This window comes from Diabrotica undecimpunctata, chromosome 10, assembly GCF_040954645.1.
Source record: "Diabrotica undecimpunctata isolate CICGRU chromosome 10, icDiaUnde3, whole genome shotgun sequence".
NCBI lineage: Eukaryota > Metazoa > Arthropoda > Insecta > Coleoptera > Chrysomelidae > Diabrotica > Diabrotica undecimpunctata.
This window is the reverse complement of record NC_092812.1, coordinates 21,866,679-21,888,237: the sequence shown is the minus strand read 5'-3', so window position 1 is coordinate 21,888,237 and position 21,559 is coordinate 21,866,679. Positions and strand designations below refer to the sequence as shown.

Sequence of the window (21,559 nt, the reverse complement as noted above, 5' to 3'; positions counted from 1 at the left end):
GTGTATCACTTTTGTATTACCTACCTGTACACGGTTCACAATTTGTCGATAGCTCACTACAAGTTTAACCCTAATTAGAGAGCTGAAATACAGAGAGGATAGGTAATACGATATAATAGTAAAAACCAACCTGAAACTGACGGTTTAAGATGTTTTCGACTAACCCACTTTGTATCTGAAGGAATACAATACCTTATAATCCTATTACGAGGGTATTTCGAATGGTTACAGATGTTTTACACCAGTATCGTAGAGTATATGTAAAAGATACATTTATTTAATTAAGGAAAAAGGCGCCAAATGTCGCCTGGCAAAATTTCCAATGTGTTTTAAATGTATCCATTATTTTCGAATCCGGAGAAAACTAATAAATATTTTTGAAAAATTTAAACGCAGAATGAAAGATTACATTATTACTCAGGGCAGAAAGTCCCTGAAAACTTCTACAATGTTTATTTTAATATGTTATGTAACAGGGGTGAAAATAAAAGAGAAAATATAGTATAATTTTTAATTGAAAATATTGCATGCAAAAGAAACTTTTTATTTATTCTAAAAAATATTTCATTCTGCCTTTAAATTTTTCAAAAATGCTGTTTAGTTTTCTCAGGATTTGATCCCACATTTTTTGTTCTTCTTCTATTACATGCCTTACTGCATCTTTCCAGTTTTGTTCTGTAATATGTTGTAAAGACTTGTATAACAATTCACGTACAGCTTGTATTTTATATAACGTATTTTTTCTAGCCACATAACTTTTCATTTGTGCCCAAATGAGTTCAATTGGATTTATTTCGCAGTGGTAGGGTGGAAGTCTAAGGACTGTCATGTTTCGCCTTTCCGCCATTGTGTCAACTACGTATTCCTTGAACTTAGATTTGTGTTGCCGGGCAATTTTTAGAAGTTCTGCTTTTACCATTCCATCTTCGTAAGGCAGATACTTATTCCGCAGCCAGTCAAGAATATCCTGTTTCTTCCACGCAGTCGTTGGAAGTCTTTCTACTAGTCGTGAATGATAAGGTGCATTATCTAATACTATAATTGAATTTGGTGGTATGTGTTCAATCATCTGCTCAAAATACTCTTCGAAAACATCAGCTGTCATCTCCTCGTGATAGTCTTTTGTGCTTTTGGACTGAAATTCCAACAAACCATGCTTAACAAATCCTTTTTCACTGCCAATGTGAGAAATTATTAATCTACTGCCTTTACCAGAAGGTGGGGAGATACCAGTAGACTTGCCTGGAGCTTAATATGTTTTTATCTGGCCAAATTTTTTTTAGAGTATGACCTGAGTTTACCCACGTTTCATCCTGGTAGAAGATGGGCCTTCCTTCAGCCCGGAATTTTCGTATGGATCTTAGATAATTTCTTCTCCAACATATTATCTCCTCCCGGTCAATCAAAAGTGATTTTCGGTCTGATTTCTCCCACCGGAAATTTAATTCTTTTAAAACATGCCACAATTTAGTTCGTCCGATATGAGGCAAATCCGGGTCGTCTCTAACTGCTTGTAAAATTTTGTTTAGGTTTGGTATTTCTTTTTTGAAAAAAAAAATCCATGAATTTTCCTTCGAATACCATTTTTGTCAAATTCATCAATTTCAATAGGCTTTTTCCCTCTCTTTAAGTGTTCGTTTGTTTTTGGGTTAGCTATACCGTGTTTTTTTCTTTCTGATAGGAACCTATATATAGTTGACTCTCCTACGCCAGTCATGTTGGCACAACTTTCGACTATGTTGCGAACAGTGTTTGTGGGATTCTGAGAAACCAGAGCATCGTGAACATTCAGGACAATAGTCTTCTCTCTTGGTGAATAGACAGACTTACTGACTGTACGCAACAGTACCGGTGTAAAACTTGATGATGTTGATGATGAAGCCATCACAAACAATCCAACAAAACGAGCACGAGCGAAAGGTACGTATATGTTCGTAGGTATATGGAATAAAAAATCACTCACGCACTGCATATAATTCGCAAAAGAAATATTCTAGACGCTAATTACTGCCGTAGACGCTGATAAACCGACGATCCGTAAATTACATGCGATCAAAAACGTACTAAACAAAAAATTTTTTTTTGTTCGTAATAACTTCACCCTTTTAAGTTAAGTTTCGAATATAAACTGAACAAACGAGGCACGTGGCCAAAGCATACCCATTATATTATTAAAAATCTGGGGAATTCCATCCTAATTATCTTGCAACGAATAGTACCTTCGGATATGAATTCCAGGTTTTCTAGTAAAGTGATTAAACGCGAAGATTAGTATTGAAATATCCAAAGAGATAAGGTATTCTTATTTACAAAATTGTTAATGGTTAAATTCTTATTTTTATTAATATAATATAATTACATAACATTAGCCGTGAAAGTTTTAATTGTTTTTTTGCTAAATATATTAGTATTAAAATATTATTAATATTATATATATATATATATATATATATATATATATATATATATATATATATAACAGTATTAAAAAATATTATATTATTATTTAATGAATAAACACCTCAGGAACGCCTATGGTTTACGACCGTTTTATGAGTTTGAGGCACATTTCGTGCTCTTAACAATTTATGAACGGAGAATAAGTCATAAATACCTTGAGTGGTAAGTTTATCTTACCTGTGACTCACCTGTATCCATAAGAATTGACGGCATAGTTTCTAAAGTTGTTATTACATATTGTAATATTGTTTTATATGTGATTCATGCTGGGTCATGGGTCAGAGAAATCTCTATGTACTGAAGTCCATATCGCATTTGATCTGCAACAGTACTGGGAATTTTTCCTCTAGTCACTATTACAAAGTCGTCTGCGAAAATTAGGTGATCAACGACTATATTCTGTAATGTTCAATACACCCCCTTGAGAGCATCCCTTAGTTGACTTCAGGTTTATTGCACCTTCAGACGTATCTGTGGATATTATTCTGCTCGTAAGCATCTGCTTAATCTACTTACAGGTTGTGTTGTTGATTTTATTCCTCACTAGTGTGGTATTATCTATGTCTAAAAATGCAACAAGGGCAATTTCTTTGTGGTGCAAACTGCTTTCGAGTTCCGATTCCAGATTGTGCTTCATCGCCCTCGTAGACAATACAAACACATAACCGCAATAAAATCAGGGTTTTTAAAATAGACCCGGAGAGATTTGCAAACTGATCACTGGCCTACCTGCACCACGTGGCAGTTAAATGGTTGCACACCCTAAGGTTTGATAATTTGAAAGAATAATCCAAGTCCGAATGCAAATAAAATAACGAATTTAAGTACTATTTCAAATATTACTGGACATTCACTATTAAAAACCTCTGCAGCTGAATTTTCAGATTTGAAATCAATTTAGATTGGCTAATAGGCTACTCACCGTGAGACACCCTATATAAATATATTTAAATTTTAAAGCAATTCGCTTAAAATACTTTCTGAATTTAAATTTAATAGATTACCAAGTAAACAAGAAACGTAACAGGTAACAGACAATTTTCCGCATTAGAAACCAGCGCCTTGGGGCAAAAATGCAGGTGATGAGTTTACCGATCTCCAAAGGATGCCGGTGATCACTTTGCTATATCTCGGAGGGTCTAATAATTTTATGGGGGCTATAAAGTGATGAATTCGTACACGTCCTCATCTGATTTCCCTGCTTGATACCTCCGTTGGTTGGTCATGGTTTTTAATATGAATGAGACTTATAGACCTGTACGATTTTGCTAAGGTATAATCTGTTTTCCTGATTCGGGAATAAACGCCACCCTCGCTCTTCAAGCTTTGGGAATATATCCCAGAGCATGGCTAGCTCTAAATATTACGATCAGCTAGTTTAGAGTTTATTCTGGTATGCATGATCATTAAGATAATTTTTAGCAGATGAATTTTTCGGTAGTCTTTGCATTATTTTAAATTCTTTGCCTTTTTGGTATTTAAATGTCGATTTCACCATATCTCATTAAATTTTTGTCATTGACTAACTTTAATTTAGGACTTGAATTGGCTAAACCTTGACTGAGGCAATAATAAAGAGGTTGGAAGCATTCTAGATGTGGACTTACAGAAGAATTCTTAAAATATCGTGGATAGACAAAATATCAAACATAAAAGTACTCCAAAAACTTATCGGCAAGAGACGAGTATGTGCTGATACTCTTCAACTATTATTTTTATTTGATATTACAAATCTTGGTACGGCTATACATACGCTAAAACAAGTGATACAGAAAACATACGAGTATGACCGAGAAACAAATATACTTTTGCTAGACTTGAAACCGGCGTTTGATAAACTAAACAGAAGAAAATGAGACCAAGACTTACAAGAGAGTAATATACCAAATAAAATTGTAAGAATGATAGAAATGACAATGCGAGACTCCCAAGCAATAATAGCCACCGGAAGAGAAAGAACAGAAATAATAAAAATAAAAAATGGAGTAAGACAAGAAGATGCGCTCTCAATGGTACTATTTATTATATCCTAGTCAAAATAATAAAAAAGCTGTCAAACGCACGAACTATAAACAAGAATGCAGTATAAATAATAGGATATGCGGATATTATAACCATAGTAGCAACATATACAAAGGCAATAAAGAAAACCTTCCAAGAAATAGAAAACGAAGTCAAACTGAGAGGACTGGAAATAAATGAAAATAAAACAAAATACATGAACGTAAGCAAGAAAAAGAAGACACAAATGACAGAACTGACAATAGATGCACACAGTTTCGAAGAGGTTGAAACATTCAAATATTTGGGAGTACTAGTCAACAGAAGAAATGAAAGTGTAGATATGAAAAGAAGAATTCAAGCGGGAAATACAGCATTTTATAAAAATAAAAAAAGGTTTAGAGATAAAAAGATAAGCCGAAACAAAAAAAATGAAAATCTACAAAGCGACCATAAGACCAATAGTAGTATATGCTGCAGAAACAGTTACATTAACAGCAAGAGAAGAAATTAAAAGTTTTTGAGAGAAAGATTATCCAAAAATTACTGGGACCAAACAGGGAAAACGAAGAGGGTGCAAGAAAATGGATGAATCACGAAATACAAGAATGGATGGGTCAAGAGAACCTGGTTAGAGCAATAAAATCACAAAGAATTATATGGTATGGATACTGGACACATAATGAGAAGAGAGAAGAGCAATCCTTTAAGAGTTATAACGGAATTGATACCACCAGGTAAAAGAACCAGAGGCAGACCTAAACTGAGATAAAGACAACAAGTGGAAGAAGACTTACGGAGTATGGAAATTAGAAATATAGAAAGGACAATCAAAGAGAGAGAATGGAGAAAAGTAGTGGAAACAGCGAAGTCACACCAGAAACTGTAAAACCAAACCCAGAATGGGATGATCCCCCACACTAAAAGGATCCTCAAGTGAAGACAGTTTCAGCTTTTTCATGAGCATATAACTTGTATATATGTATATATTACAAATTCTTAATCTGGCCCAAAGGCACAGCTATATCTGCCAATAACAATAAATGTAGAAACCCATTTCTATTCGGAACAGATTGAGGTAGGCAAAAAAGAAAGCTTGGGTGGAATTTGAATGTACATGTTCATAAAAACTTATTCAAATCTTTTGTCCACCTTGTAAGCGTTTTGCATATATAATTAGAGTTTCTAACCCCTTCCCTCTTCCAATACCAAATAGTAGTAGATTTGGATATTTGTTATAACAAATGCACAAGTAATTCTCAATTTTACAATAACTGTACAGATTATAGCTTGAAATGACTTAACATGTACAGGGTGTTTCACAATGAGTTTACACTGTCTATATATCAGAAACTACTTACGCGATATTTATTAAAATTGGTTTGTGGGGATTACAAGTTATGGCAAACTTAAAGAAAAATATTTTGGCATACATGCCACTTTCGGTTATACCGGAAGTGGACAACAACTTTCTTATTTTCCATTTAATACCCTGTATATTATTACATTTTTGGATTCTGCGTAAGACTCTAGGTACGATTTGTGTAAGGTATCATAGGTATTTCATTTAAAATTATTGACTTACATATTACGGTTTGAAATTAAAAGAATTGGAGTATCATTTGTGAACATCGTGTATTTAGAAATTCGATTTCGATGTAAATTTATGAAAGAATGTTACCCATTCTTTATGTGCAAAAGTTTTCATAAATATCGTGTAAATACTTTCCGATATATAGATAGTAGCTCGTCGTATACCACCAAGAAAAATCAACTTCATAATGATAAAAGAAATTATTTCTCCACGACTTTTTGTATCTAACATACAATACAACACTATTGCGAACAATATCAGGAAATCATAAAATTATGTCGTGCAGGTAGAGAGAGTGCTTCCTTGATGTCGTGTTCTATTGGGTGTGAACAGTAGGGCTGAGGGTTGCAATCGCCCCTGCAATATTGTACACATCGCCAGGCTGCTTAGTCTACAATGAGGGACGACATTGAAGGTAAGGACCTTTAACAATCTTTATGAAATCAATGCAATAACGATTTACCGTTATTCTTGGTCTTCGACTTATATAAAATAATGCAGATAACGATTTTATAAAAAAATACAAACTGTATTTTTAAATTTCTATTTTTGTACATACAATCTGCAAATTTATTATATTGAAAAGCCAGAATATATTATATATATATATATATATATATATATATATATATATATATATATATATATATATATATATATATATATATATATATATATATATATATATATATATATATATATATATATATATATATATATAGGGTGAGTTTTAGTGCAACATCGGTCGATAATTCCATTGTGGTACAAGATATTATATCCAAAAAACTGATTTAGACTAAAATTTAGGCAATTATATTCTCCATACTTGGTAATATGTGTAATTCTACAGGGTTCTACAATTCTAAATTATTTTTATTCAATAAGTAACTAACAAAAGAATTTCTTCTTTATGGTGTCGAAGCCTGGACTGTTAATGTTGACTTAATGAGAAAACTGGAAGCTTTTGAGATGTGGCTTTTTAGGAGAATTTTGAAGATACCATGGACCGATCATATTACGAACGAAATGGTGTTGCACACAATGGGAAGAGACAGAGAACTTTTGACCATCATTAAAAGGCGAAAGACAGCATATTTGGGGCACATACTTAGAAATGATAAGTACGAGTTGTTGCAGCTGATTATGAAGGGTAAACTCGAAGGAAAAGGGGGTCCTGGTAGACGACAAATATCCTGGATGAAAAACACTCGCGACTGGACCGGGTTAAACACACAGACGCTCTTAAGAAAAGCAGAAGATAGAGACGAATTTGTAATGGTTATAGCCAACCTTCATTAGTGGAGACGGCACTAGAAGAAGAAGAACTAACCAAAAATATAAACCATAATATTATGTAATTAATGTAACAATTAATGTGATAAGGAAATAAGTCTAAAATGTTCAAAATAAACACCTTCAACTTCTATACAAGTTTGTAACCGATACTCAAATGACCGAGCCACACTTCTTAACATTTCTAAGTGAATTTTATTAAAAGCTTCTCTTATTCTATTTTTCATATCATCTGGAGTTGTTGGGGGCTTCTGGTATACAAGGTCTTTTATATAGCCCCACATGAAAAAATAAATTTTTGAGAATTCCGGTGATCGTGGTTGCCAAACAGTTGGTTCTTCTCTGCCTATCCACATATCAGAAGAGATATTATTTAGATGATTGTGAATAGGAACAGTGTGGTGAACTAGACTATGAGTGTTAACAAAATAGAAATTGCTTGATACATAGTAATGAAAATTATGCCGATTCACAATTCCATTTTTGTGAAATGTAGCATCATCTCCAAAAAGTACATAATCAAAAAAAAATCGGTCTCTGCACTTGCTGTTGAGACCATTGACAAAAAGCTAATCTGCGTTGATAATCATCGACTGTCAGTTCTTGATGTAACTGTATGCGGTAAGGATGCAGTTTATGTTTACGAAGGATTTTTGCCACCGAAGTTTGACTAATGTCATGTTGACATTAGTCAAAGATGTGCTGATGTGGGGATCTTCAGTAGTAGCTATCAGTACATCATATTCCTTTGTGTCGCAAGTTAACAGCCGAAGGTATCGGCTGTGTGCTGGACTCAGTACGCTAACGCAATCTCTTACTCCTAAAAATGCGGTGAAAAGTGCATTTTAGTTTCCGCTATGTTCGCGCTCCACTAAAACGCCGGTATAAACATAAACAATGTGTTAAAGCAAATTCTTTTTAATAAGTAATAGTGATTTTGTAAATATTCTCTAGTTATTAAATGTGTAGTATCGATTGATTACGCTTTATTTTTCAACCCTACCAAACCGAACACATCAGGAATCATGGCCGTGAAGTCCGCTTACATATATCGATGGAAACTCTGTAACAGTCCATGGTCCTTAAATATCTGGTACTGTACCCATAGGGGAAAGTAATTTAATAAGCTTTCCCCCAACAATTGGTGGAGATCAGACAAAGTTCCATCATTGTTTTTGGTTCTTTGGATCTTCGCCTAGAACAGTTTTGGTTCTCTCATTTTTTTCATATACAACTGACCCAGTGCGAAAAAAACGATCCAAAAATTTTTCAAAAGCTCTTGCGTTTGGCTTCCTCCGATCAGGATATCGCTCTGGGTGCAAGTAAGCAACTTCTCGAACTTTCTCCTAATACCGTGATCATATCTATTAACTCTTCTACAGAAAAATTCATTTGCAACAATAAAGAAAAGCCACACAGACCGATTAAAAAGGTAATAATATGAAAACAGTCATTTTTTCAAAGCCTACTATTTTACCTTTGTATCTGACACAAATGGCCTTTTACTTATTAATGACTGCGCGTCACAATCGGCACTTTAGAATGTTTTATTAAAAATTATTATTATTAAAAATTGATGTAACAATCTAAAAATTGTTACATCAATTGTATATTGTTTTGCTTTCTGTCTTGTGTGAGTTATTTATTGAATAAAAATAATGTTGTTATATTATTATACAAAACATTATATTGTAGGAATTTTAGAAATCTTATATTTCATTAGGGAAATATGATATTTCCATAATATCACATTTATTGATACATTCATTGCATATTATTATGGTTTATATTTTTTGTTAGTTACTTATTGAATAGAAATAATTTTGTTATATCACTAATACTCAATACTTATTTCTACTTACAAAAATTGAATGTATTTCCGAAATTTGAAGAAAACTAAAAATATCGCGGAAAGTAATGAGTTTAGGTATAGGGAATGCTATATAAAAATGAAAGAGTATCATTATTACAATATTTCAAAAAAATAAAATGTAGGGTGATCCATTTAAAAAAATTAAGAAAATCGAAATTTTGGTTTGTAGTTCACCCTGTATACAAATTTTTGTCAATGATTTTAATTAAACTTAATTTAAAAACTACAATATATTGTTCACTTTATTATATAAAATAAATAATTGTTTATGCATTACTTCTTTATATACATGGTGTTGATTTCAGGGATTTCGAAATAAAAATGGTCATAACTTGTTAAATACTCTGTATAGTAATGCAAAGCTTAATATTATAAGAACAAGAGGAATTATGAGAGGAATACAAATTTGAAAAAATATATAGGGTGTCCCATTTAAAAAATTGTATGTTTGCTATACCACGTAGTTATTAATAACCCTGTAGAATTCCACATATTTTTCAAGTATGGAGAATATCATTGCCTAAATTTTTTCTAAATAAGTTATATATATATATATATATATATATATATATATATATATATATATATACGTATAAATACAATATTTAAGCTATTTAGACAAATATTTTAAACGCATAATATAAAGCCCAAAGAAGCTGCGGCTTTAAATTTGAATGTCACGTAAACTTAACACTTGGCACGTTGACAGCTTGGCTTTACTAATTTGATTAAATGATTAAATAATGTTTTTTTCTTCTGAAGCAGCTAATGACTAAACTGCAATCTCTTAAAATAAACATTTAGTTACAGGAAATATGTAGGTGCAAAAAAACATATTGCTAGTTTTAAAACTTAGTTCTACTTTTATGGTGTATATTATAAATTTAGAGAAACCCTCGTATAAGTACAATTATTATTCAATTTCTGTACATCGTTTTTAAATTTTTTTCTGGCATTTATTATAAACAATGGGAATTTATGTTTTTGGTAAAACTTCGATAAGCGGCAAGAAATTAATTTATTTTATTTAGCTTATTTTATTGATTTTAACAACCCAATTTGGTATTAAAACGTTATGAGTTCAGATTTTTAAATGTATTAAAATGATATTAACACCAACGGATGCTGCAAGAGCCATTATTATGCCGCCCAAACGCTAGGGGTAAGTCTTTGTTTTATTCAAAGAACCATTCGGCTGTTCAATCAAGACGACAGCTGCACTAGAAGGTCATGATCATGATGTAGGAGAGCAACATCCGCACACGATGACCGATTTTTGGTTTCTTCGTGTTTACGACATCTAACTTAATTGGGCTGGTAAAAATAGGCTGAACGGAGTCCAAAATGTGGATGAAAGTAAGTGGACAGTTCGTCGACGACTTCATGAAGCAAATTTATTATCCAAAAGACCAGCCCTATATCCACAGCTATCCGTGGAACACCGCAGTGCTTTTGCAAGAAAACTCAAAAATTGGAATTACGCAGACTGGAGTAATCTTTTGTTCTTGAATGTGCCTAAGTTTTGCTTGAGGTCACCTGACGGTCGCGAAAACAAGGAGAACGATTTACCCAAAGCAATATTGCCGACAAAACAACCTATCTAGGAGGCTCAGTTATGGTTTGGAATGGTACTTCCGATAAAAAGTAGTTTCGATGCCCGTACTGACTTAGTTCTTGTGGATGGAGGTACTATGGCAGGAGAAAGGACTTTTGCGCCATTCATAGGACCTAGCTTTATTTTTATGGACGATAACGCGCGTCTCCACCATGCCAGAATCGTCAATGAATACTTTAAAAGTCGTCGGAATTGGCCAGTTTCTAGCCCTACCACAATCAGATGGGACACACCGTGAAGACTAATTTAAGTTCATCTACCGCGTCCAAACAACTTTTTTGAGCTAGTGCTGCTCTTCAGACAATATCGGACGAATTGGACCAACTTCATGTTTTAATATATATAAATTTAATATATATATATATATATATATATATATATATATATATATATATATACAATAAATGACATAAGCAATATTTTGTTATAACTGTTTTTTATCAACAAAGATACTTTTCAATTTTCCAATAATGCCATAATGCCAATGTTTTTATAAATAAATACTTTTTTCTCATAAATTGTGTTTCTTATTTACATTTATTGTTCCTCCTTAAATCCTCCTTAGCTTATGAGCTAGTTGGGTTAATATGAGTTCAGTCATATTATACGTATGCCGTCGAACATTTGCATTTTTTTAATTTCGCATAAAGTAAAAACTGATTGGAAGGCAATAAAGCAAATGTAGGTAAAAACAGTTTAATTGGTAGTAATGTTTTAATGCAAAACTAAATTATTTATCAAGAATAATTTATACTATGATAATTTATACTATGATTTGAGACGTCACATACACTCTTGTCAATACAGAATTATCGTAGCTTGGTGGTTTAGTGGGGAGGATATCGTACGTCCACGCGGACGCTCAGGGTTCTAATCCCACATGTGATTTTTCTTTGCAATGGGAAATTTTTTTATTTATTTTACGAAAAAAAAAGTTATTCTTTATAAAAAGTTGTGCGTGGTCTAACACCTAAGACGAAACCATCAGATATCATATTTTATCAATCTTATACGAGGTATGTCAAAAAATATGAATTTCGCTCAAGAGTAAAGTACCTTTAGAAGAGTTTGTGAAAATATCGACAATTGTTATTATGAAAAGTTGTTTGGAATTAAAAACTGTATTAATATGCAACTACATCCTTCTAATTGAAAAAAAAATTTACACATTTTTCTTAAATTACGGATACCCAACATCATTTTTATTTATTAAAAATATGATAAACTCTTTTTTTATTAATTTTACGAAAAAAGTTATTCGTTATTAAAAGCTCTACAGGGTCTAACACCTGAGATGCAACCATGAGATATCAAATTTTATCAATCTTATACGAGGTATGTCAAAAAATTTAAATTTCGCTCAAGATATATCAAGAATATATTTCAGAATGTCGAAAATTGTTATTATGAAAAGTTGTTTGAAATTAAAAACAATGTTTAAACCTTAAACATTTAACTGATAAGTTTGAAGCTACAGGTGACGTTAACACAAAGCACGAAGTAGACCGTCAAGTGCGAAATGAAGCAGTTGAAGTGGCGGTATTGGGTCATTTACAAATGGATAATCGACAGTCTATCAGACAACCACCTCGTGCATCTGGTGTATCAGCATCTTGTGTTTATCGAATTATAAAATCCCATAAATTTCATCCTTATAAAATACGATTACTTCATCAATTAAACGAAGATGATCCTGATCGTAGGCTTCAATTTTGTGAAGAATTTAGTGAGATCATAAAGAACAATACGTATTTTTCCGAAGAGTATACTTTTATATTAAATGGTAAAGTTAATAGACGTAATTATTGTCCTTATTGAAGTAACAGTAATCCTCATTTATTCATGGAGACCCATACACAAATATCTCAGAAATTAAATGTGTGGGCTGGTATTTTAGGGAATCACGTTATTGGACCATTATTTCTTGAAGGAAATCTCAACGGAACAACCTACCTAGCATGCATCGCTCCATTCACCTTTGAGTGACTTTGAATTTCACTATTATCTCTTTTTTTAGTGTCAAAGTTTCGCAGCCGTATGTCATGTATACTGATCGAATGCTTGGAGTGGCATCTTCGATTTGAATATAACTGCATTTTTACCAAAAGAAGCCCAAGCCAGTTTCATTCTTGTGTTGATTTCTGGGAGTAACGAACCAGATTTATGTATTAATTGTCCCCGATATACATACTCGTCTACTGTCTCAAGTGCAATGTTATTTATTATTACATCTTGGACATCCATTAGCTCGTTTCACATGGTTTTTGTTTTTGTCAAGTTCATTTTTAAAAAACCGAATTTGCTGACTTTTTTGCAATTTTCTTACGAACAAATAAGGATAGAAACATTTAAAAACGCCATTTTCAAGGTTTTTATATGACAAGTTTCTTACTCTAAAATTTATTTCAAATGCGTCACTTTTTGCTGATAGACGAAAAAGGCAAAAATTTATTGTTTTTTGACCTTAATTTGTTAATATCTAATAAGTCAAAAAAGTCGACTTAAGGAAACATAGATTCTTGTTACAGAGGTCCATACTACTCAAAAAATCTGTCTTTTCCGTGACACAGCGTGTCCTATATTTGACCTTAAGTTCCAACACATGCGCATTGTTAAACAAAAGGTTTGTTATAAAATGTTGAACAGAAAGGATGGATCCTTGTCAGTCCAATAAACTTGTACTTATATAGTAAAAAATATATATACAAGTTCCGTAAAAATATAAGTGGCTCTTCTTTTGGGAATACAATCAGTTTTGTGTTGTGTTTATGAAATAAAAGTTTTATTGTGAAAAGTTGCCTAAATTATTCCTAGCGTTCTCACCGGCGAAGTTTCTTTAATGTTAAAAAACCCAACCATCCACTCATAAATAATTGTACAATTGTTAAAATGTTTTACTTGAGAAAGGTGCGAAACAGCTGTCGTAATTTTATAATAAATAGTGTAAAAAATTTATATACAACAAAAGTTTCTAGTATTTTATTTACTGGATTCTTTGGTATGTTTCTAAATCTATGAATAATTCAACCCACAGCACTACAAGCAGAATTAAAATTCTCGTCGAGTTGACATTTTAATAGTTACGACCAAAAAGAGAAGCTGTCTTACAAGAAAAATCATTTCCATAGCTAATATTGAAACATTGTGATTCATGCTTATGTAAATCAGCGATTAACAGTTCATTACACGCCACGCCAAACTTATTTTCGTCACTCTTACTCATATTTAAGAAGAAATTAAAAGAAGTCCATAGTCCTTGTGGTTGTACTTGAGTATTTTTAGTAATGATTTATGCATAAAACTAGAAAAATATATCCGTGACAGTGAACAGATGTTCAAAATCGTTTTATTTTATTTCTTCGCCTGTCTTTTGCTTGGGATCTGCCAAGGCTAGCAAATCAACAATGTCGATTTCAGTTTTTGTTATCAAAATGTTTCACTGTATAATAATGATAATTTGCTCCGGCTGATAAACGGAATCAAGTCATTGCTTAGTTGTTTGCACTCGTGGAAGCTACATGTGTATTTGTAAAAGTATTTTTTTATTTGTGTCCAGTTTATTGTGATTTTTTATTATTATTTGTAAGTAAGTATTAGAGTTAAAATTGTTTTATACATGTATCTGAGTGGTGCATTCTTCTTCTTCTCGTGCCACTCCTAGCGGAGATTGGAAATCATCATGGCCACTGCGACTTTGTTAGCAGCGCGCCTAAAAAGTTCAATCGAACTACACCCGAACCATTCACGTAGATTACGAAGCCACGATATTTTTCTTCTTCCCACACTTCTTTTGCCCTTAATTTTGCCCTGCATGATATTTCTTAAAAGTTCGTACTTTTCACCTCTCACAATGTGCCCCAAGTATTCCATCTTTCTAGTTTTTATCTCATTTAGAGTGGTGCATGGTCAAGTACAATAACTGAGATATTGTGTTCATTTTTGTTCGCCTGTTAGACTCACCGTGTTTCTACTACTCTTTTAACTCTCCAGTGGTGATGTAAGAAATTTACACATTATAAAGATTGTTGATATTAATTTATTTATCTTGTATGGCAAGATTTAATTACTAAACAATTCGTGTTATTATGCTTTATCTATGATTAAACTTTTTAAAACATTTTTGTTGCGAAATGTTATAATAAATTGCATAAACAAATACATTTTAGATCATTCATCATATATAAGACTATAAATATCTGTCAGATATCAAAACAATCGCTGTAAAATACTTTCTTTGAATGCTTCCCACTCTTTCTTTTTTGGTCGTTCTCTTCTTTGCTTCCATCCATCCATTCAAGGTTTTTGAACTTTTATATGAAAGGCTCTCTAAACATCAGTGAAATATCTAATTGAATGGCTAATCTTACCAACAAATTATCTACTATAAAAACGAAAAAAGAAGTATTGAAGAAAAATACATTTTATGCCACCTCAGGTATCCAAACTGGTACCTCAACATTTCGAATCAACAGAAATAGCCAAAAATTACAGAAGATAAATCCCATTAAGTAGTTATTACCAACTTAACCCCAATTTACACCCCTACACAAGTTGTTCAGTTTATTAATAAAGAGAAGCTGGGTATCAAGGAATATATTAGATATTATGCCCTCCTTCAAGATACCGACACAGCGAGTGGTTCCTCATTCAAAATAGTCATAAAATCTAAAACCTCCATTGACTTATTATTATTTAATAAGGAGATTTGGCTACCTGGTGTAAACATTGAATGGTCTATAGAATCTTCATATTCCGAACCAACGCCTTCACCTGTGTCAAAAATGAGTCCGAAGAACATCGGAAGCCTCGTTAGCTTTGAAAATCCAATTACCATTTTAAGCAACAACAAAAGTGAAGTGGAAAATACAAAAATAGTCACAGACAAGCAGGCCATCGAAATTTGCAAATCTAAGAATGCTTTCCATTTTTATATTAACTTCATTGAAAAGGATACTTGGGAACCATCGATAAATCTGGATCCTTTGACCCCGCCAAGAGTTAGATTCACCAATAACTCGAACAGTCGATATCTTTTAGCAAGATTAAGGGAACAGGATATCTTGAAAGCCATTAAACTACATCTCGCTTTTCTACACGACCAACCTGCTTCGGTATGTTACGAAGGATTCACCAACACAAGCGTTAAACTCTTTTTGGCTTCCGAAGGACGTCCCACTAAGACTGAAAATCTACGAAAAATCCTTCTAGAATTTAACTTGTCTAAAGAAAAATTATGTAATATAACCACGGATGGGCAGGTTTGTGGGAATATTTTGTAAAGAAAATCCTAATAATAATGTATTACACCAGGATGTGTTGTGCAAAGCAGCTGTTAACATACAACTTGTATTAAGTGTGGTTTTTAAACTTAAAAATACAATACGCTCATGAGGTTTGATGCGTAGACAATTCCAAGAGTTTTTAAAATCCACCGAAATCGAATTTTCTTACCTTCACTAACATACTTAAGTGAGATGGTTAAGCTGCTGTAACGCATTTAAGAGAGTATGGAATTTAAGATAGGAGATTCAGGAATTTTTGACGGAGCAAGGCAAATGGGACGACTTTCAGATCATGTCTGACGAAAATTGGTTTCCTGAATTCGCATTTTTTACAGATTTTCTCTCAATCTACCTAAATAAATTAAATTCGAAGTTCCAAGGCAAGAATCAATTCTTAGATGAGCTTTGGGGACATTTAAAAGCCTTCACACTGCAGCTTAAATTATTTTCCAGATGTACAGAGAAAAATGAACTCACACATTTTCCCAAAATGAGTAGTATGGCACCTGTGCCACAAGAAAACTTACAAAGGTTCGCTCAACAACTGAAGAAACTGCATGAGGAATTTGAGAAGAGATTATAACATTATTTCCATGCGTTTTAATGTCAACGTCGATGAAATGCCTACCAACCTTCAACTTGAACTAATAGGTATACAATGCAACACCCATTTGAATCAACTTTTTGTTAATAGCAGCAAATTGGAATGTTATAAATGCCATACCTAGGATACAATACACAAGAGTATAGTTGCCCACGCTCAAAAAATAATGGCTATGTTTGGTACAAGTTATTTGTACAGACGTTCCCCATCCCTGGTCTAGTAAGTCCCGAAACACAACGGTATATCACTTTGTTTATAGGATTTTTCGTAGACTTTGCTATACTAAAACAAAATACAATTGCATATTTTGATACAACATGACTCAAGCTTTCTCATCGTTTTTTGTTGTTATTTTTCAATGTCTGATCTATTCAATATTCAAAATAACCTTAAAAATGATAAATTCGGCATTTTGAACTGTATTTGCATTTTACGACTAATATATTATGCATTTTACTAAAAAACCAAAAGAATTTGGTTAATTTTGTCTTAAAACTACCCAAAGTATCAAAAACAGTGGTTCTGAAGTGAAAAAAAAAAACATTTATGTTATTAATTTGTTTAAAAATTGTTGCAAATAACTACAATATCCGGTAAACTTTCTAACATAGCATATTATTGACATCATAGATTTTTTGTCGTTATAAACCTTGACTATCATTGTTTCATTTGTTACGCGTTTTTCCATTTTAATTTCTTCGTGTTCTTGTTATTATGGCACCCAGATAGTAAACTATATATTAAAATAGTTTTCGTACGGTACGTTACTTTCTCTTTTGTACGTTACTTTCCTTACATTCATTTCGATCTTATCTAGATTTTAGTTTTCATAAAATCATATTTTTGTATATCTTTGTTTTCCGATTCCTACATCAATACAGTAACAACTAAACATTTCAATAAATTACTCACTATAAGGTCAATGTAACCCTGCACATAAAACCGCGTCAAAACCACAACTGATGCAGATAAAAATAGAAATATTCATATAATTAATAGATACCCGATATTAGCATTTCTACCTAACCTATAAAGTAGTTAATACTGTTATAACATCCTTATGCCAACCATATGTTTTTAAGTGTTTATTTAAGAGAAACCACATGTCGAATGCAGCCAAATTGGCGTAAAATACTTAATATAATAGTCATTTTTAAATTCTTAAACTATATTAGAAATAGTTTTGGTTTTGCTATCAGAATAAATAAATCCATAATATTACTTACAGTAAGTACCTATTTAGCACACGAAAATGGTTTTTTGAAGTAATCAAAAACATTTTCCAGTAAAATACACTGCTGGAAAAAACTGGACACCTTAATCGTTCCGTAGCCTTCTAAATTTACATAAAACCAAGACAAAAACAAAAAATTAGGAGAAATAGGCTGCATGATAAATAACTTCGAATATCTGAAAGGAATTCATACAAAAGCTTAAAAAAACTTAAATTCAAAATTAATCTATTCTATAGTCCGCCTAGAAAGTATCCGGAAAAAAAAAGCAGAATTATAATTTTACGGTATTTATTTCTATCACTTGAAATATAAAATTTTAACAAATAATTCATCTCATTTACTTAGACAACCTCCATTTAAATCTAAACACTTAACTAAACGTCCAGGTACACCCGAAACTAGGTCAAGGCCATAATTTTAGGTAATGGTGTTCCAGGCCTGTAAAATTTACCAAATCAAACCTTTATCTCGTGGCGCTGCTCGTTCCACTTCAATCTTCATCAGTCTCCATATGTTTTCAATGGGGCTAAGATCTGGAGATGCTGCTGGCCACAGAATTGTTGCCAATTCGTGTTCTTACATCCAAGTTTGAGTATAAGCAGAAGTATGGCATCTTGCATTATCTCGCTGAAAATGCCACCCCTCTGAATATAAAACATGAGCCGTTTCAAGAAGAAAACCATTTAGGATGTCACAATAATTCGCACTATCATCAGTACCATTAACTATATGTACAGAGAGGTGTAGCACCACGCTGAGATATTGCTCCCCAAACCATTATTTTAGTGGGAAATTTGGAAATTTGAACGGTAACATTTTCTCTTGATAGGAGTTTTAGATGATTTGCACCAAGCTGGAGACAACTTTCATTAGATATAAAGACATTATTAAAATTATCTTCTCGAAAACGTTGACAAAAATCTATTCTTCGTTGCCTTTGCAGAGGTGCCATTGTAGGGATTTTTTTTTGGATTCCTTGATATGTAGCCTTGCTTTTTCAGTGACATGCGGACAGTTTTTGGACACACTTTTATTCTTCATTGATTTATAAATCTGTTCGCTAATTTTCGAAACTCTAGGCGCGGATTTTGTCGTCCTAAAGTCACTAAAGCATTTAAATTGTTTCCGCGAATCTTACGCGGTCTACCCGAAACTGGTCTATGTCTCATATCTATGTCATTTTTTATCCTCTTTATTGTCTCATACACTGCAGTTTTTCCGAGTTAAGTCAATTGCACTAATTTTTTAACGTTTCGGACACCCTTTCTATACAAATATTCCACGACTTTTCTTTTTTCTACTTGCGACATTATTTCACAAATCTTAAGTCTGTTTACAAACAACAATATTTGACAGATGGGGCTGTCATGCGATTTTGTCCATAACCTATCGACACAACCTACTTGATGCATTACTTTTGTCTTAAAATGTTACAAAAAGGAAATCTATTAAAATTAGAAAAAATATAAAATTCCGGATACTTTCTAGACGGACTATATTTTATGGGAAAGTAATAGGTACTTACATATAGTTTAACATTTACATGTTTAATCATTATCGTTATCTGATAATGGTTTGCACCGTTTGCGAAGTGGCTCAAAATCATCTTCATCATTAGAAGAAACTGTCTCTGCAATAGATATTTTCGGTAAAGGCGATGGATTTTCACAAACTGCATTCTCGTTCTGTGTAGCTCTTCCTTTTCTGACAACGTAATCAGTAGACTTCGGCAAATATGCAAATAAAAATGTAGAAAATATGCGCATAAATATGCACGTGTTTACCCGAAAATATGCAAATATTTTACAAAATATGCATATAAATAAATAAAAAAATCGTAAAATAGTAACAATTTTATTTAAAAAAAAAAGTGTACATACCTAAATATTTCCTACTATTCATTAAGATTTACATTTATTTTAAGTAACTACATCATTTTTAAGTATGAATAAACTTATTTAGAATTATGGTAACAATAAATGACCAAGTGGTGTTCAAAATTTTCTAACAAAAACTTGTGGCTTCTGTCTGAGTGCATATATTTATATATGGAAAAACTTCGTTCAACATCAACTGATGTAATGGGAGCATTTATCAAACTAACCAAAACATTTGATTCTAAATTAATTGTTTCCGAAATATTTCCAGCTAGAACACTGACTACTTCAGAAAGAATATGGTAACCTTTATTTTTTTCCATAGTAGCTTCAAATTTTTTTAAAATATCTTTTCCAATATTACCTCTAACGTTCCGACAACATGACGCAAATTCTTTTATTAATGCTGTACTTTCGAACAATGACAGTTTTGGTGATTCTAACTGAGTAATTGTTTTTTGAACAAAACTAAAATTTGATTTTATAAATGAAAGTTCTTGTTGAAGCAAGTTACTCTGAAAAGTTTGTTTAGAATCCAAAAGAGATTGGGAACTTTCATCTGTTAACGTGTCAATTATGTTCTTTATTTTAACAAAATGATCTGCATAAAAATTAGCTGCTTCTAACCATGTTCCCCATCGCGTTAAAATAGGTTGTGGTGGAAGAGGAATGTTAGGTAGCATTTCTTTATAAAGTTGAATTCTTATAGGAGATTTAAGAAATACTTTTTTGACACTGGATATCATGGTATTTACAAGAGGAAACTTTTTTCGTATTTCCTCTGCAACTCTGTTTAATCCATGCGCTACACAAGTAACATGTATTAAATCTGGGAAAAATATTTTTAAATTTTGTCCTGCTTTCACCATATAAGGAGCAGCATCCGATAAAATAAGCAGTAATTTATTAGAAGGAATAGTTGTCGGAAGAAAAAAAGTTGCTAATGTTTCTTGTATAAAACGCGAAATTGTTAAAGCATTTGTTTTCTCAAGTTGCTGGCATGAAATAAGATGAGATTTTGGTAAGGTATCTTCTTTAAGAACACCAATCAATAAATGAGCAATATACTTTCCTGAGGAATCAGTGGTTTCGTCTACAGATATGTAAAAATAATTATCTGCAATTTCTTCCTTAATATTAATTAACACCGACGAGTATAGCCCGTTCACATTATTTCTTCTTAGAGACCGATCACTTGGAACATTAAGTTTGCAATATTTTTTTAGAAACGAACTAAAATTTACATTTGCTAATTTTGAAAGCGATATGTTTGCAGACACTAATGCGCGACACAAATCTTCATTAAAAGTTTCTTGCTCATCTAATTTTTTTGAAGTAGATTGGAAACATTTAGCCATTGAAGTTTGATGTTTTCCTCCTATTTTTCCTTTTTTTGCAATGTGTGAAGCAGTTCTCTGAGAAATTTCTTCTCACATGCTATCTATAAATAAAAATAAAAACCTTTATTTTAACCCAACCTTTAAAATATAAAAATATACAAGGTGTTTTTGGTTAATCAAATAACTGGTTTGGAAAAAAAAACACTCGCTAAGTGTTTTAAATGCAGTATTAATCCACAAATTAGTTTTTGTTACTAACCATTAGTACATCATATAACTTATTTTAAAATTCAACAAAAGTTTTTTTTTTGTTAATTCAATTACAATAAAAATAATTGTGTTTTAGAATAGCTGACTTCATAAAAAAAAGTAAAGGTGAAAAATT

General features: G+C 32.2%; 1 protein-coding gene across 6 annotated transcripts in view; it reads left to right on the top strand.

Annotated features, from left to right (window-relative positions):
* PlexA (plexin A) overlaps positions 1-21,559 on the top strand; it is a 519,944-nt gene that overhangs the window by 245,100 nt on the left and 253,285 nt on the right. The window contains exon 1 of one of the 6 annotated variants that reach the window (XM_072546048.1): positions 14,263-14,418. The exons of 4 other annotated variants lie outside the window; for them this stretch is intronic. The gene's annotated coding sequence lies outside the window, so the exon portion shown is untranslated. Of the gene's footprint in view, positions 1-14,262; positions 14,423-21,559 lie in introns of those variants that run through there. One more of the 6 variants, XM_072546047.1, reaches the window with a different exon arrangement.